Below are 16,272 nucleotides of genomic sequence, written 5' to 3' on the forward strand. Positions count from 1 at the left end.
AGAATTGAAATGATACTTCCTCAGCTCCTGCCATTTTTTGTTGCTGCTCTTCTTTTTCCCTACAATTTCTTAATTCTCATAGCTGAGTGAACATTTAAGAGAGCATCAGGGAGGGAGAAAAAAATCTGTAGACCTTCTCTCCAAATTACGTGATGAAAAAACATTCTGCTGATACACAGCCCTCCTCTTTGTCTCCCCCCTGAAATGGAGAGTTGCAATCTCATGTCAGACTTGCACTTTTTTTTTTTGCCTCTAAGGCAGGGGCTATCAAAATCTCATTGACAGAAGTCACCTATATGAGTCAATGTGAAAAAGCAATGAGTATGTCATATATTTTTGCATTGAAATAGGTCCACAAATTTTGCTGAGCTACAATATGAAACCAGCACTTGAATGAGGGCTGCTCTGCATCCTTAACTACAAAAGCTGCAACCTGCACAAGTCTGATAGCAGCTCACAGTTACTGCTGAAACATATTTTTCCACCTTGCAAGCAATTCCTTTAAAGGAGAAAATTGCAGAGCATCCATTAACCCCATAACTTTGCCTTCCATCCGCCCCATGGCTTCATGAATGCTGGGGCTGCCAGAGAAGAGATCTGGGTGGAAAACAAGCCTGCCTGTGTGAAATCAACCACATTCCACTGGGATACAAATCAAAGCCTTCATGACAGCAGTGGTCAGCCATGGTGATTGTTTTTCTGTTAAACCAAAGTTCACCCTATTTTGTTCATTCACTTTGCTCTTAAAGAAAAGGATTTGAAGCTCACAGGAGTCCAGGTTCTGGAACACTCTTCCTTGTCCAAATACCAAGCTGACAGACTGAGCATTTATGGGCTTTCCTCCCACTCCATCTCTCCAGAGACCTGCTAAGACTTTGCAGTTGAAATTAAACAAGCTACCCCATAATTTTATATGTAACTTGTCACCAGCAGTCTAAGTAATGAAGACACCTGCTGGTTGCTCACCACCCAGGCATCAGAGATCTCTCCTGGCATCAAATTTAATTAGTTCATTGCAATGCTTTTTGTCTTCTCATTCTCTTTTCATCAGGAAACCTTCACCCATACTCCTTTCAAAATCCTACTCTGCAGATCTTGAATTGTGCTGAGCTGCAACTGGCTCAAAAACTGGACCCCTTGTGTTCAGAAATTCCACTATTGAAGGCAGAGCAATAGAGCAATTGCTCTTTCTCATGCTCTACTTATTTCCATGCAGTACAAATGGTTTGCATACCTTGTGAATCATCTAAATTCTGTAGAATCGACATTAAAAATATCTGACCTCATTGGAAATGAAATCTTTCAGCCTCTGATACTGAGAAGTCAAAATTCATTACTGGATGAGCAGAACTGCAGCTACCCATCATAACAATTTTCACCCTGTGCCATACATTTATAGCAACCCTTTCCCTAACAGCAGACAAGGTATGGTACATTTGATCACATGTAGGCCAGTTCCTTACAGAAAGAACCACAGTGGGAAAAGAAACTTTAGAATATACAAAAAAAACCCCTATTATCACCATGATGTGGCACAGATACAGAGAAAGGAACACATGAACCACAGCACAAGGGTACCTGCAGGAGGGTACAGTGAAGCACAGCTCCAGTGCCAGTAATTAAATGCCTGTGAAGCCTTTGTGGCCTGTTAACAACAGAGATGTGAACTTTCTAGGGCTCTTGCTTTGCTGCTTAAGGCTCATATGCTGCAGCACAGGACCAGGAATGCCTGTACTACCAATTAAAAGAAGGGGGAAAAGAGAGATTTCAAGCACTGAACTGTTGGGAAGGATGAAGTAGAAAGACCTTGCAAATATGGTGGTTTAGATTCTGGGAGTCTGAGTTCAACAAGCGAGATAGAAATGAAAGCATACTTTGAGATTTAGGGTGTGGGGTGCAGGGCCATCAGCTTGTGAATAATGATGTGCTAAGTTGAGGGCCAGCTCCCTTGATTAAACAATATACTCCTGCTAAGCCGAGGGCCAGCTCCCTTGATTAAACAATCCCCTTCTGCTTGCCTTAGGTGATGGGACAGTTCTATTGGCTGTAAGTAAATGTTGTTATCTTGTATTAGATTGGTCCAACACAGACTATTCAACTTGGAAAGATATTTAATCTTTCGGTACGGTATTCGGAATCTCGCTCTCTGTTCCTGCTCTCCTGGCCTGCTTTAGCTGTGCCCAGCAGCTACAAGCAAGGCCCTCACAATAAACCACGTGCTACCCCTGCTACTTTGCTTATAGAGATGCTTTGTCGCCGACTCTACCATCACGGAGATACTCCTTCACTGAACCCTTACTTACCCACAATTAATGTAACCATTTTAGACTATTACAGCTAGCTTTCTATGACAAATCTTATTTTTTGAAGGAGGCTATTTCTAGCTTAGATCAGCCTGTTCTGTTTAGCTGGTCACCTCCAAGAAAAGGCTCATTCAATCTCCAGAGAACTGTCCTGAAGGTGTTCCCTGAAATGGAATGTCCTGCCCAGGACAAGCAAGGAGTATGTCCTTAAAGAGTGGCTCCAGGAAGGCTCTCTGGAAACAGAGGGTCTTATTTCTTGAACACAGGTTGTCAAATTAGAAAAATACTTTACTGAGAAGGGGCAGTTAAAATCTGTTTCAGAGGCTGAGGATTTGAGGATGCAAAAAAAAACAAGGAAGGAAAATTTGAGCACTTGTGATGATACATGCTGTGTATCTGCAAACAGTGCCAGGGAAACGAAGTCATTTAGAAGCTGCTTTATGTACCTGCTTTTGGCATTTAATAGCTTCCATTTGCCTCAGTTAAAGATGGAGATGTATTACATTTTTGAGGACTGTAACACTCCCTATAAAAATAAAATTTACACATACAATGTTTTCTGCAGAGTGAAAACCCAGAGGGAGAAGAGGGAGCTGTGTGAGTGATCTGGAGCTGAAGAACCAGCCATGGTGCTTCTATCAGTGACTGACAGGAGGGCACCTTCCTCTGGCACTGGGGCAAATATTCAGGCAACAGCTGCAAGTTACAGGGATCTGTTGGCCATGGTGGTAATCAGATTATTTCCTATCTGCAGAAGTAATTTTATTGCTTCGGTAGATGAAGGAAAACTACAATATGCTCAGCTGGAGTCAGGGTGGTGGGAAGCTCTTTACCTGGCTTTGTGCCTGCAGCTCCACCTGAGAACCAGGGAGAGGTGGAGAGACAAGCTTTGCCAGCCCCTGGGAGACCTGATGAAAAGCATTTCAAATTTGCCACATGAAGGAACTCACTCACTCCCATCTTCCATTTCTGTAGCAGAGATGGGAATTGGAGCCTATTTTCCCCCAGCCTCCTGCCAGTGACCTGGTTAGAGGAGGAATGGGTTTCTCACAGAGGACAGCAGCTTGCTCCCAGTGAGGCTGGCAAAGTAGCAGAGCCACCTTCCCCCAGACCTTCAGTCCTGTAGAAGGATGCATCTTCTTCTCCAACTATTCCTTTTCTTCCCCCCGAGGATCTAAAAAGGAAAGACGAGTGCTTAAAAGAAAAGAAAGGAAAAAGGGAATAAACCCCAAACACAAGGAAAGAATAATGAGCAGAAATAACTTTTCTTCTCATAAAGTTTAAAAAACCCTAATCCTTCTGTTTTGGAAAATGTCTAGGAGAAAAAACATTTTGCAAATTATGTTGATGATGTATTTCTGCTATGAAGCTGTTTCAGTGAAAGGACTTCAGCTTTTTTATCTTGAACTGAGAGGTGGCTTGAAACTTCCCAGACCAAACACAGTAGACTGAATGGGTAAAAGCGCATGAAATAAAGCTTTTTTAGCAGAAAAGCCATATGTTTATAGAAACTTAGACATGTCCAGGCACAATGATCTGGCAACTGTCAGTGTGGAGCTGAGGTCACCTTTTTCCAGACAGTCATCTCACAGAATCACAGAATCATTTAGGTTGAGAAAGACATCTGAGATCACTGACTCCAGCCATTAACCTCAATCTGCTAGGTCCATCACTAAACCATGACTCTTCCCTCCTCCAGCCTTGCACTGGAGGTAGGGGTCCCCCCATGAAATATAACAGTTCCTTTACCTGTTTTTTGCCCCTTTCTGTCAAAAACACCAGTGTTAACAAAAAGCTTACAGAGAACCAAACCAACCAAAAGACAAAACCTGCTATTATTAGATGTGTTTTTTACACTACTAGCTTTGGGCAGGAGTGGTGAGGTTTCCATTCACACCCATGAGGCGATTACAACTTCTAGGGTGGGACAAGGAGGAGCAGCAGAAGCTGGTGGCACATTAACCTCAACCACATCAATACTTATAAATATCTGAAGGGAGGTGTCAAGAGGGTGGAGTCAGGCTCTGCTCTGCGGTATTGAGCAATAGGAAAGAGGCAAGGGGCAGAAAATCATGCACAGGTTACTTTGACGCAGATATTAATATACCATGTAACAGCTTGTTCCTTTGTTCAGCCTGTGCTAGAAAGAGCTCAACCCACTGGCTGCAGTCGGATCTTTTCAGCAGACTTCCATAATAACCCACCTTCCTCTCCCAAGGACAGTTCAACCTTCTAAGGATCATAATTAATGATCACAATCCCAACTCCATCCTTCTTGTCAACTTTGAGCAACTGGGCCTTTCTCTGAGCCCTTCCTCGTCCCCCAGTTATCTCCATATCCTCTGAGGCCTTTTAATTTGGGAGAAGTTCTAGCAGAGAATTAACATCAGCTTTGCTGTTATTCTAGGCACTAAACCCTCTCAAGGGCTACACTGCTTTTTGAGGAGTGACTCCATCATCCACCTTCATCCAGTACCCAGGAAGTCAAACCATACATTAGGTGTTGTATGAAAATAGAAGAAAATTCTACCTCCTACATCAGCCAACAAAACAAGAGTTATCAGCTGGATGCAGATATCAGCTGGGGATGCAGACATAAGACACTCTTGGTCAGCACAAAAGTGAGTAGCAGGCCTCTAGTAACCAAAATACTAAATTAATTGGCAGAAAGGAATATATTCCTTTTCTTCAACCTCTCAGCTATATAAGTCATTCATCATATTCCAGACCATGATCTTAACTTATGAGACATATTAATTCCAAGCTGCAATGTGCTGTTCCATATTAGTCACTGCTCCTAGAATTTCTTATGATACTAATTAAGCCCTGAGATTCTTAAATTCTCTAAGCTGTGCACTGTGTTTATATTACAGAACACAGGGTTTCAATTGAGCAGCCAGCTCATTACTGCTCATGCTCAGACTGTGGGATAATGAGCTATTACTGCTTGCCTCAGGTGATTCCCGAGCCAGGAGGCAGCAGCAGGAAGAGCTGCCGTGTGTAGCTGATGGCATTGTCTCACCATTTAGGCAGCATTTAGGAGACCTTGTCATAAGGAGGAGCCCAAAACTCTAAGACAGAAATCAAAAAGGAAAATTCAAGGAGAGAATGCCAGAAGCCTGAAGTTCTTATTTTCTCTTAGTGGTAGAAATAATTAAGCTCACACTTTTGATGGCAGATCATTATTTCTCCCAAGCAATGATATTTGACTCATGGAGCAGAAGAAACAGCATCACCATGGACAAAACCTAGACAGAAATATCTTTTCAGTCTTGGATGTAATTGCTGAGATGTTACATTCTCCTGTCTTCTCCCACCACCTGGAAATGACTAATCACGTGCCAATGACTGATTTTGCCTTGTCTGTTGGCTTCTTTGGATTTTTGTAGGTTTTTTTTTTTTTGTAGTTTTATAAACTCACTCTGCCATTACAGAGAGGATACCCATAAAACACCTCTTATTTTTTAAGATCTTTGCAATTGAAAATTTTTTTACAATAATTGCTAGGAAATGCTACTTTCAATCTTCCAAAAACTGTTTTGTAACCTGTGTGAATAGGAGTCACCAGATAAAAACATATCTAGGTATTCAACATTATAGTATCAGAAATCCTGGGGCTACTGTTCACATTATATCCTCCTTCCCAGAAGGATTTGAAGTATTATATTGTTTGGGATGTAGTGGTTGGTGTGGGACACCAGGTTAGGTATAGAATAAAAAACATGAGGAAATGAGCTCTTACTCCCTCGTCTCCCAGAGTAGGGCCTTAGCTCTAAAATAATATTTTCTCTACCTCAAACTCTTTATTCAGGCTTTAAAAGAAAACCATCTACAGCTCTCTCCACATCACAGTCCATATCTTTTAATAACAGCATTATATATTGGTGATAACAGAGATAAGGACGCACCTTTGCTGTGTTCTGACTGCTAATTCTTGAAGGAGGGCTGGAGCAGTGGAAGAACAGCGTGTGCTTCTAGACTGGGCACCAGGCTAAGAGGATAGAGGATACAGGAGGGCTCAGTGGTGGGTGAAACCCATGTGCAGAGGGAAGAATTTCTTCATAGCATCTTTGGAGTGAGTTATCCCGTGCCTGGGGGGTTTCCCCTCGGGCAGAGCTCGTCCATTCCCTGCAGAGGACACTGTCAGGCAGTCAGGAAGGTGCATAAACCAGCAAGCCTACCCTCATGATCAAGGGAGCAAGGCCTGAGAAAAGACCTGTAGATAACACACTTGGCACTGCTGATGCCCTTTGATGCTTTACTCTGGTAAGGAATACAAAAATACATTCCAGCCTAGAGCTCAGAGTTTGTACCCTGCACATCAACAGAGAGTAAAGCCATGATTTCAGTCATGCCTGATATTGATGTAGTAAGCTTGAATTCTGCTCTGTAATCCTGGCTTCTAAATTTATTTCCCCATTAAAAATAAAGGTAAGATATAATCAATTTTGAACAATATTTTCAGCTCTGTCATCAGAGAGAGCATTGCTTTTCAGACAGTAAATAATAGCATTGAGCACAGTTGCAAAGGGTCCAAAAGAAAAAGCCTGTGAGGAGCGTTTGTGTTATCTGCAAATAATTTGTCTTCAGCAGGTTTTAGGGCTGACAGCCTTGCCTGACCCATCTTTTGTTTTAATTAAATAAGACAGCACCTTCCATTGAAAACAATAAAACACATTTAGCCCTCCTTTTTATCTAAATCATATCTGTTGTGAGGTGTGGAGTTCTCCAAGATTGTCACCAGACAGAGGGACAGTTTGGGAAAAGAGCCATCATGAGACCTTAGCAACTCAAGCACTTCTTTAGCTGAGAGAGACTTCTCAGAGATTCTTAATTTCTCTCAGATCCTGGAACAACAAATATATCCAGCATGCATGAAATTAAGCTGGCCTGAGAAAATGAGTGTAAGAGCTGAACTTCCATTTCTCCCAGCCACTTTAAATCATTTGTATCTTCTAGTACAATTAGATTTACTATTTCAAATCAAATCAAGACTGTAGATTATAGTCTAAAACAAATATCTAATTATAAGAAATAGCCCAGACTGTAAACTGTGGGCAAAGCAGATGGACAATGGAGAAGAAGACAGAAAACAAGCAAATTGGAATAAAAATGTGGGTATCCCAGGTGAAGGTACTGCTCAAAGCCAATCAACAGCAGTAATCAGAGCTGACAGAAACAAAATTACTCTGGAAGCACTGAAATAGAGAGGGATGATTGACGGGTGGTATACACTCTGTCTTTGCTCTGCCTACTACAAGTAAGGAAAAAAATTATTAACCATTTATACAAGTGATAATCAACTAGCAACATTAAAAACCCTCACAAAGTTTCATATCCTCAGTCCCCTAAAAATTCTGTCAAAACAGATGTTATCTACAGTATTGCCTAAAGGGCCAGCAATGTCTGCCTATTTAAAAAAAAAACCAAAAAAACTGTGTTCTCCAATTTACTGAAATCAATCTCCATGTGCAGATTAATTTGGGGCTGTAGATCTGTGAGTGCATCTTAATTTTCTCAGTAAGAAAAGAAAATAAAATCATGTCAGGAAGATAGACCAGCTGTAAGAAAAGCTGTCTGAAAGCTATACAAAGGGCCCTTTAGGGCTATCATGTTTACCAAATTTAAAAGACTGGCACCAACAAAAATGTGAGCTGATAGCTCCTTTTATGAAAGCAGAATCCAGAAATGCCTTTTGAGTTCAAAAACAGAAGATAGCCTTTGTCAAACCTGATTTCTTACTTCTTCAGAAAACACCATAAAGCTTCCTAGGCTGTAGTTTGATGTTTGAAATGGCAGATTTCAAAATAATACATTTTATACTTTAAGAACAAACGAAGAACTTGGCATCAACTAATGCCTGAGTTTAGCACAGCTCCCTGGCTTTGCAGCTATCATTTCATTCACTTTCTGAAAAATCAGCACAGTAAAGAGTTTTCCTGTTTTAAGGTAGGTTTTTTTTTCTAAGGTAGGTTTATTTCCCACACCAAAACCTCCTTGTTCTCAGGAACCACACGCAAAGACATAAAAACTGATGATTCTTCTTGCTCTCCTGTTTTGGGAACACCCCCACTTGCCTTCCTCTCCTCCTTTCCAGCAGGACTGTGAGTTTCTTTCACTCTTTCCATACTGGAGGCTCTGTGAAGGATGATCCATCCTGTTAAACTGTCTTTAAGCAGGATGAATGTAATTACCTGAGCTGGAATATATCCAGGGCTCTGGATTTAACAGCCATTAAAAATCTTGTTGAACATTTGTCATAGCTTCTCAAATTGCCACACACAGTGACAGCTTGGCTTCTGAAAGATGACAGCACTGCTCTTACACCCTGCATTTGCTCCTCAAACAGAGAAGAAGTGAATGTCCCAGTCATGGGAACAATGTGATGGATGGGGCACCAATGGACTCTGCATTTCTCATACACTTTCCACCCAAACATCTAAAGAAGGGCTGAATTAAGCTTTGGCAAGCCCTCAGAATTGGTAACTGGCTGTTAGCTTCAGCACAGGAAGACGGAAATGTGGCTTGTCAAAAGTCACAGAGCAAATTTTACAGCAGAACAGGAGAAGGAAACATCCTGGAGAGCTCACCTCTCCTGCACAGAGATCTCTCCTCCCTGTGCCAGAGGATCTACAAGACTTTTAAACACAGAAATAAGAATGCTCTATAAGAGTTTTAAACAGAACAAGTTGTTATGGAGCCTCATGCTCCAGACTTACACTCAAGTGTGAGTGCAAGATTTGTGCCTGCAAGACACAACTCCTGAGCTGGTTAATTGCATCAAATAGTGACATTAGTCACAGCAAGGAAAACTTTAAAGAAATTATTGCCAAAATCTCGTATTTCTTTCACCAACCTCTCACCTCCTGCCATATTTGGTGATATTTTATGCAAAATCTCTGACTCTTCCAGGGCACTTTCCATGAGTGAGGAGTGGGGAATGAGACTGCTCATGGGATAAATGGCCCAAGTATGGCAGGGCATGGGCTGGGGGTGGATTGGTGCAGCACAGGCTCTGACTGCTTGGTATTCTGGCAGGGGAGAGATTCCAGGCTGACCTTTCAACACAGCATTGCATGAGAATATTTGGAGAGGAGGGGTGTTGGGAAAAAGCTCTTTGTTGAGGAAATGTTGATGTATAACTGGTTCTGTTTGCAAATTAATGTGCAGAAGACCCCACCATCTTTTCCTGCACAGCTGCAGCAACACATGTTGTGAAAAGAACCAACCTGTTGTTGTTAGTGTGTGAGCTGCTCAGTTAAGGTACTTACAAATGGTTTCATGACTGTAGCTCATTACCAGAAGACAGCTTCTGCTTTATAGGCTCATTTTTAATATGCATTTATATTAAAACGAGATGTTGCAGCTTGATCCAGTTTTCATTACAAATTCTAATCTTAAAAGGAAGTGGATAATAAATCCCAAGCTGAATCTCATAGTTACTTATGCCATGCCCCAAGTGCTAATGGGGGAAGCAATAAAGTAATGCACAGCAGACAAATAAAGAAAGAGACTTTTTTCTACAAAAGCAACTTATCTCTAGACGTCTATCCTCTGTGTTCTGAGCCTGTGATAAGTATTGCTAATGTAACACCCACTTCTGGGTCCTCAGATACTTGATGCCAGTGGTATTTGTTTATCCAGCTGTATTTGTTAATCCACTGAAGTCCTGTGTAAGGAATCCTTGATTACTCTTGGCCATGAGGAGCTTGTGACCTTCATCAAGGCTGGCTGCTATCACCAGCTGGCTCAAAGAAATTACCTCAAGTGAGAATCATATTCCCTTCATAGTTTTTCTGGTTACATGTTTAACCTTGGAAAAGACAGTGTTTCTTTTCGGAAACACCAGCTGAGCTTGTTGCTTAGAGCAAGTTGGACTCTGGATTTACTTTTGAGCCTGTTAAAGGTCAAGTGCCTGTGCTCATCCTAGAGCACAGTCTCAGAAAGGAGCTTTTGTAGGTAAGGTACAGAAATCTTTACCTTCTCCAAAAAAAAATATGGTAGCTTCTAAAACAAAAACAGTCAGTCAATCAAACAAGCAAACCTAAATGCCTTAATATGGAGAATGATGTGTGGCAAAGAGAAAGATCTTTTTGAGGGAAATACTGGCAACATTTGCTCATCTTAGATTAACAGAGGAAAGAGGTTTGCAAAATGTAGAAGTATGAAAAGAAGATCCCCTCAAGATGATCTACAGCAGCCTCAAACAGCATCTGCTCTCTATAAGCTATAAGAGAAGCTCTAAAAGTCAATATTTGCTATATTTCTATCAAAGACTCATTTCACTTCACAATCCCAAACTGTGACTCCAGTTCAAGCTAGTTGTGCTTCCCATATAGCCAGTTTAAAGGCAAGATCACTCACCCCAAGCTAAAAGAGGAGAGTAAAATACACCACCCTCTGTAAATCAGTCAGGACCAGCCCCACCCAATTGTCAGGGCTGATTGCTGGGGTGCTCCTCACCACAAGGGTGGCTTGGCACCAAGGCAAGCCTGGTGCTCTGGAAGGGCAAGAACTAACAGGGACTGGACTGTGCAAGGGTTGAATTCAACCTGCTGGTGCTCAGTGATCCCATCCAAGAACTCTGCATTGACCATAACCTGCAGTTAAATATATGAAATGCAATTCTTTCAAGTCTTTCACAGCCATTTTCTATCACAGAAGACTAACCTGGGGAACTCTACAGCCATGAGGGGTGCAATTTTCAGTTTTGCCTAGTTTTAATATCACAGAAGTCAATATTTAATTATTTTTTTAAAAATGTGTGCATACAATGGGAAAAGAAGTAGATGAACACTAAGAATTCCTGTTTATCTTACATTCCCTTATGGGATTGTGAACAAAATTTATGGATAATTTTAAAATGAGATTACCATCTGTTATTTCTTGCCCCATTTAGTCACAAAAATGACTGGGTTCAATCCCACCACTGTTGCATTTCACCTCTGGAAAACTTTTGTCCAATATTTTAATGCTGTTATAAGAAAGATTTACATAAGCAAAATTGGTGAGGTTGGGGCTGAAAGCAAAGTCTAGAAACACGGCAACTTTTCCTACAGTGAAATCTCCTAACATCTAGTGTTTCAATAATAATACTATTCCTGCAGTGATTGAATCAAGATATCCCATTAACTTAATAATCTAAAACCGAGTTAAATTACTGTGGGTAGGATTACAATAACAGATACAGTGTAAACAAATAAAAAGAACCCATAATAATTGAAACATTTGAGTTTAATGCTGTCATTTAATAATGCCTGGATCTCATTCCAAATGGGAATAAGCAATACAGTGGAATCAAAACATCTCTTGATGAACCACAGAGCTGGGTTCTCACTCCAGCATCTGCCTTAATACAGACAGGTACTTTAAAGTCCATCTGGGTATATCCAGAGTGCAGAGGTGAAAGAAATATCTTTTTTTCACTCAGACTCCAAAAGTGACAAAAGAAGGTGGTAACAAATTTAGTTTAGTGTGGTATATACCCATATATGTGTGCATGGCAGAGGGCAAAATCAAAGATTATGAGGAGGAACAGCTATTAAATAAGCGATTGTAGGGTTTCAACAAGCAAAACAATGAAACAGAAATTTGAGTCAAAGGGCTCACTAGCAAATGGCCTGGTGGTGTCAGGACACCTGTGGTGGGGCTGTCCTGAAGTTAGGGAGAGAGATTTGGTGTGAGATCTCTGTAAATCATTAAGAGTTCATTGGCCTTAAATTACATTTTCAGTTGTTCCTCCAACAGGATTTAATTTAATGTCTACATTTTGACTGATTTCCTGCCTTGAAAAAAACATCACCAGCTCTGTAAACCAAATGAGATCAGCTGTGTACCCAGACATGAGAAAACAACATTTGTGGTGCTCTGTAAAGTCACTGTAAATCAGCAAGACAGATTCTTCTTATCTGGCCCATTTTTGTCTCTTAAGACAATGGGGACCTGCTTTGATATCCTTTACCATTGTGCTCATTGCTCAGTTTCCTCCACTGCCTATTTCACACATTAATCACCTCAAGAGCAGAGACATGGTTTTCTTTTAGGCCCCAGACAGCTCCACTGCCTTCCTTTCTCTTTTCCCTGGAATGACTAATCCCAGGTTTACCTTTACCTGGCTGGTAAATGGCAGCTGAACTAATTTGTTTCAGACCAAATCTCTTGTAAGGTCAGCAAGGCCCTCTCAAACTATTTTCTTTTTGTAAGGTATTGCATAACTTCTGCTTTGGTGAGCAAATCAGAGAAGGGATTACTGAGTTATCTTGGTTTGTATTTCTCAACATCTAAGAAATTAGGGTTCCCTTTTCATTTTTGTCATAGCTGTATCTACTTTATTGGTGGAGAGCAGCTTTTTGCTGCCCAGGTGCATGCTCAGGACAAGCTCTCCACAGAGTAGGGAAGGTCAGCATTTCTGATCACTGCTGTTGATGACCAGTGATTACCTGAGGAGATTCCTGATGTGTCCTCATGTCAGTGAGATCAGAATCCAGCCTGCTGCAGATGTGGGTGAGCCTCTGCTCTCTAGGAATTACTAGGTGGGATCTTATTTGTTCTTTTAAATACTCAGACACAAATTGCTCCAAGCTGTTGATTTATAAAAATGTCTACTTTTGGTACCTCATTCTTTCCCCCTCACAGCTACTGCTGGAACAAAAGTAAATGCTGGCTAAATACATCAATTGATTTTCATGTCAAGGTGTAAGTGTCCTGGCAACAGTAGCCTGGGAGAGAAAAGGAATAACAAGGTTCATGCATTTTTGCCATGTGAAAAGTCACAAACTGTTTCTCCTCACAAAATGATGGCTTAAGTTTGTTAAGGTGGTATTCTGACAAAAAAAAAAAACCACAAAAAACCAAAACACCTAAATGTATGATTAAAAAAGTTTTAATCTTACTCTAGTGGCTACCAGACTGGTGCTGAAGACACCACATGCTCAAATATACTGCTCTGCATCAAAGTGTCAGCAGAAAAGGTCCAGCAAGTAGTAGTACAAGCACAACAAAAATACAGTAAAAACCTTTGATCATAGGAGTGCAAAAAGGAGAAGGGTTAAAAATAGGCACCAGCTCCATAAACATGAAGTGATTTGTTCTGTGTGAAGCTGGGATTCCACACCTCCCAGTGTCCTTTGGAAGACCCTCCCTACCAGAGAACACAGCTGTCAGCAACAGTGGGCAAATATAAAGGTTTCATTCTCAACTCCTGAGCCTGCCATTCCCTCCCCGAAATTCCCAAGCTGAAAACATTTCTAATGATACAAAATTCATAACAGAGAGCTCTGTTCTGGACTGATGTGCCTTTGCAAAGCCCTTTGTCTGCTGTTCATAAAAAGCCAGAAACCTTAATTTTTGTTCACACCAATTAGGACTTGTTTCCCAGAGCCACGGTGCTGACACCAAGTCCCGAGTGAATAATGACAGGCACCGAGCAGATCAGCTGAGCCTCAGACAGCCTCAAGAGGAAACACAACTCAGCAGAGAAGAATCCTAAATTTGGGTTCATCTTTTTTGCATTGGGGTCTTAATGGCTGGAGTTGATGACCTCGGAGGTCTTTCCACCCTTAACAATTCTATGATTCTGTGATTCTACACAGCATCTTCACAAGTGAGTCAAGGTTGAAGGAGTTACTGGGTGTTGACATAGATTACTTTAAAGCCTGTTTAAAAGAAATTAAGGACTCGTCACATCCAGTGGGATTGTCACATTTGGCTCACATTGAAGCATAAAGAGACCACACCTTTGAGCAATTTGTGTCCCAGGTTTTGCAGTGGTCTGTGTTTCAGCATCTTTGCAGTCCAGTAGACAATTCAAATGTCTGGGCCAGATGGAGATGAATGCTCTCTGAGGCAGTTCTGGGAGTTATATGCAGGGCTCCTTAGAATACAAGAAAGGAATGGCTTCTTTGAGAGAACTTGAACCCTGACTTTATTGTATCCTCTGTGTCATTAAGAAGCTCCATGTGGAGAACAAGGCTAAATGTTGTTTTGATGTGCCTACAACAAGGCAGATTTTCCCCACCACAGGCCTGGTGAGTGAAATGTTTTTCAGCAGAACCCAGGATGGGAATAAAGTTCAACATAAGAACTTCAGTTTGAGCTGAAGAGATTGCCATTGGCTTCAGATTCTCTTGCAGTTGTTTCCATGGCAGTGTTTTTGTGCTGGTGACTTCACTTCCAGCTACAGTATTTTGTCCATGATTCCTATTTAAATGTGCTGCCCATGGCTGTATTGTTTTTAATTGGAGTGAGTCTGGCACTCCCCAGCAGTCTTGCTGTGGCTTTACAAAGAAGCAGAAGCAGGAAGAAGGCTCACATGCTGCTGAGCTGAACTCGGCTGAACTGGACTGAAATCAATTTGTTTGCAACACAGTTTGACATTTTAACAAAACAGTGGCAAATAACTTTAATTTCATTTTTCATTTGCTAAGAATAGGAACTTAGAGAACAGAAAACAACATCTTCATTGCACCTGAGGAGTTGAGGCAGTAGGAAGGATGGGATCCATAAACAGATTTTGTCTCTGCATATAAATGATATTTTTTTCCTCACTAACATTACCAAATGTTTTTAATTAAAGAAGAGTATTTATAATTTATGTCTTGCCTTTCTGAGAAATAACTTGTTAGAGAAATGAGAGGAAAGAAGTATGGTCTAGTTGCAGGTCTAGGAAGGGTGTGTGTCAATAGTGATCCCCAAGATAACCTTTTTTATTTCTGTAAGATAGACTCTTCATTAGTTACACAACTTTCTTAGTAATTATACATAAACACTGCAGTTTTACATAATGACAACACTTACATATAATGACTGCATCGCCACAACAATTTCTACTGTATTGGTCTTTTAGCTTTCAATTGTATATTTAAGGAAAGAGAAGACAATATACACACCAGCAAAGAGCTGGCATTTTTAAGCATGTCTGTACCCTTAAATAAAAAATTAGTTTGAACCTGTTGGAAGAACAGGGATGAAATTGTTTCCAGCATACTTCAAAATGCCAGACTTCAAGCAATGGGAGCCATTGCTGAGCTCAGGAGTTGTCTTTACTGTCTGAGAAATGCCAGAGCCTGGGTACACAACAGAGAGCACCAGCTCCAGGAGTTGTCCAGCTTGCATCCTCTTTATGGGTCAGCTCAGAAAAAGCACCTTAGTTTTATAGTTAAGGCATAGATGGGCAGCTTATAAAAACAAGTGCTGAGCTAAAAGCTATAAGGATGAAATTCCTGCCTGTCAGGAATGGTCTGGACTCATGCAGGTCAGGAAGCCTTTTCTGCCCAGGAGCTGCTGGCAGGTGCTCCAGCTCTGAGTGGACATTTCCCAAGGGCTTTAATTTTAGAGGTCAGTCAATGACCTTCCCTGTGTGGGCAGGGTTAACAGCTCTGCATGTTCCAGGGGGTTATAACAGAAGTAGCTGTGTACCTCACGAGTTCTGTAGTGTTGTATTCCTGGTCCTTTAAATATGTATTGCCCACTCTTTCAGTTTATTGGAATGATTTTTCAGTTCCCCAGAAATTTCAGAAAAGACACTTCATATCCAAGGAAGAAGAGGCTGGGAAAATGCATAGCACTCCTAACTTCAAGGAAATTGGGTCCCAGCCTGGGAGGTTCCTAAAAGCCCTGCAAGAGGTGGGAAGGGTTGCATACCAAGCCCCTAAAAGTCACAGAAGAAAGAGAAATTGCTGCAAAGTTTGGGCCAGTTTATCAAGTATATTTTTTCTGGATGTATAGGCAGCTGCTGGATCATGAGAGAGAGCACAACAGAACTCTCTGGCCTCATTAGGGGGATATGTGTGACTCAGATCCCAGTGGAGGCTGCTGTGACCTCCTGTGAGGAGTGCAGACATCCCTGAAGATATCTGAGCATGTGGTGACTCAATTCCACAACTTCAGTCCCACTCTGAGGACATACTGCATTAGCTGAACAGGAATACTTTTTCTCCCTCAATTTCACCTTCCAATTTCCCAGCACAGC

The sequence above is a fragment of the Prinia subflava genome, chromosome 1 (genome assembly GCF_021018805.1).
Source record: "Prinia subflava isolate CZ2003 ecotype Zambia chromosome 1, Cam_Psub_1.2, whole genome shotgun sequence".
NCBI lineage: Eukaryota > Metazoa > Chordata > Aves > Passeriformes > Cisticolidae > Prinia > Prinia subflava.